Raw genomic sequence first — 3,193 nt, 5'->3', positions numbered from 1 at the left:
TAGTTTTTTGAAACTACTAATTAGCAGAGAGATTAATTTCAATATTTTAATTTATAAAATAACTCCCATTAAAAAATTTGAATATAGAAATTAATATTTTTATTATAATATAAATTTCTCAATGCATAAATATTTTATTAATATATAAGATTCTCAATAATTTTGATTAATTTTGATTTGATTTAATTTCAAACTAACAAATTCTTATAAAATAGTTAATTAAGGTCTAAAATAAATTTAGACACAAAGTTGAGATGGCCGAGTTGGTCTAAGGCGCCAGATTAAGGTTCTGGTCCGAAAGGGCGTGGGTTCAAATTTCACTCTCAACAATTTAATTTCTTTTTTATCTTGAAAATTCATTTTTTATTTGCTTTGAAAAATAAAAGGTAATTTTAAATTCTAAACGTAAATATGCCTTTAAAATTTAATCATATTAATAAAAATAATATATTTTTTACATTAGAATTATTATTTTAAAATATAGGTTTATTCATTAATTTATAGGTCGGTCCAATCTATATTTATGAGCTACAAAATTACATAGAATGGAGAAAAATAGTTTAATTTAGATCAAATTTAGATGTGTCTGAGAGATGAATATAAACTTTTAGTATAATGAATTTCACATCTCCTATCCAATTTTTTCTATTGAGTGATATTCGCACTTTATGAGGATCAATAAATGTAATAAAAAGGCCAGGTTCAAGGAATGAAGAAGGATGCAGGTGTGATTATTAAGATAACAACTTACTTCTAATTAAAAGAAATTAAATATATTTATCTTTAAATTATAATAAATAATTTTTGTCGTCTTTATATAGTATTTCGTTCTTATATTTTCTGAAAGCAACATAAAATATCTAGCAAACCTCACAAGTGAATGTTATATTATAGTCTTTGTATATATGGAAGTTATATTTCTTATGACTAAATATTTTATAATTTAATTTAAGAATAAAAAATTATATTTTTATAATAATTTAAGAACTAAAAACATATTTAATTTTAAAAAATACACTGAAAATACTCTATATATTAAAGGATTATTAAACAATTTATGCAATGAATAAATTTTATAAATGTTGGTTAAATATAGGGTCTGAAAGCCATAAATACGTTATATGTATTTGTGATTGAAATGATATTATTAGGCTATGTCCATTTGGATTGGAGGCAATTGATTTAGACTTGTTGTGGAAGTGTAAGCTTGACAAAGAAATTATTGTTTGTAAATATTCCCCTCAACCAGACTCAACTTAAAAGAAAAGAGATAAATATCATTTTATTTTACCAAATTGAGCACCTTGCCCATTAACATCTAAATAAGAAATTTATAAAAAAAAAATGTTTTAAAAAAGCATAATTTATTCATCTTTATAGTTCAAAATTCAAAAGGTGATTTGATTTAAGGATTAAAGTAATAGAAGCAGTCAAGTTTTAGAAGCTTATTTCACACCCCTAGATACTTATTTTGAATATTTAAGTGTGTTTTTAATATTTATAAAATAAATGCATTTTAATTTGTCCTTATAAAAAAATATATTTCCTTTTTCTAGAATTAAAAATTATTAATTTTAAGTTAAATTATCCCTTTGGTTTCATTTTTTAAGTAAATATTGATTTGGTTAACAGTCCCGCCCCCATTGGAGCTTACAACCCCTGCCCCTGCATCAAAGTACTGAGGATTCCAACAATGCATCATCGTCTTCATCCTCTTCTCATCAACGCCACATGGATTTTCATTACCATTTTCATTTTCATAACTAGGAAATAGTGGAAACAGGAAACACTTTGGGCACATAACTAGGTGCAATGGGTTCTACGTGTGTGTGTCGAGTTCTGAATTTCTTCTCCTAAACAAACCATAAGTGACAACAATGCCAATGAAGAGAAGGTGGAGAAGCTCCCAGAACTAGTTGAGTATTGTTTGGGTCACAAAGTCAGGGGCTTGAGAAGGCAAAAGTGGAAGAATAATGATAAACAGAGCCAAGAAGAAAGCTTTGATGATGAAATCGAAACAGGACTTACCCTGGTTGGTGAACTTTGGTTGGATCCGTGAAAGTGGGAAATGAGGTTTGGTGTAAGGGGTTGAATCCGCCATTGATGGGAGAGTAGAGTGAATGTCCCTTTGCTCAGTGCTGTGAACGTGTTTGTTGGGTGTGTGAGACGGGCAACGAAGAAAGGAAGACTTTAATAACAAGGAAAAATCCATATGTCACTATGGGTGAATGTCCTCTTCACAATAAATAGGATAGGAATAGATGATTAAGAGGTGAGTAACGTGTTCTTTTGGAGGTAATACAAGATAATGAGAGAAATGATTAGAGGAATTGACTGCAAATTCAATCTCACCATCTATAGTGAGATTAGAGGATGATGCAGCTACATTTATCAAATTACCCTTAATTATTTAATTTTTGTTACATGTGATTTTATTGTTAAAATCAATACACATGGTTTTAGTTCACTTTCTTAATTATATGTTAATGATAATAATAATTTATTATAGTTATAATGAAAAATTATTACTTCTAAAATTACTATTAAAAAGAAAAAAAAATTCTATATAAATTAATTATTTTCCACCTTATATATTAAATTTATTTTTATACAAAATATATGGTATCATTCATTTTTTATAAATATTTTTTTATATTTTCAATAAAATTTATAAATAATTTTAAATTATTTATATATAAGTTATATTATCTATAACAATAGAAACACTTGGTAATTTAACTTTTTTTGTCAAACAACACAAATTTCACTTTCTAATCCTTTCGATATCTTCCTCTCCCTCTCATCCTTCTTCTAAAAAAACACAACCTAACAGAAAATGTTCTTCCACATCACCAATTTCATTTTACCTTGATCACTGTCATATATTTACTAATACATAATCATACATATATAATCATACCTAGTCATGTTCCCTCAACTACAATTAACCTAATTTAAAAAAAAAAAGTATGATTGATACCATTTGTTTCTTAATTACGTTTAACTCAATTTAACAAAAAAAATCTATGGTTGATACCATTTTTTAAAATAAAAACCTAATTAAAATATATAAAAAAATCAAATCAATATTTTCTTACAAAAAAAGAAATCACAGATATAATTTAACTTTAATTTTAGGTTTAATTATGCCTTTGTTCCCCATTTTGAAGTCAAAATCTCAAAATAGTACCCA

At 26.1% G+C, this 3,193-nt stretch overlaps 1 non-coding gene across 1 annotated transcript; it reads left to right on the top strand.

Annotated features, from left to right (window-relative positions):
- Window positions 1–248: 248 nt before the first annotated feature.
- On the top strand, window positions 249–329 carry TRNAL-AAG. The gene has a single exon. It is a non-coding gene; the product is annotated as a tRNA-Leu (tRNA).
- The last annotated feature ends 2,864 nt before the right edge of the window (window positions 330–3,193 follow it).

The sequence above is a fragment of the Vigna unguiculata genome, chromosome 2, assembly GCF_004118075.2.
Source record: "Vigna unguiculata cultivar IT97K-499-35 chromosome 2, ASM411807v1, whole genome shotgun sequence".
Lineage (NCBI taxonomy): Eukaryota > Viridiplantae > Streptophyta > Magnoliopsida > Fabales > Fabaceae > Vigna > Vigna unguiculata.
The sequence above is the reverse complement of the archived record's forward strand: the minus strand, read 5'-3'. Positions and strand labels throughout refer to the sequence as shown.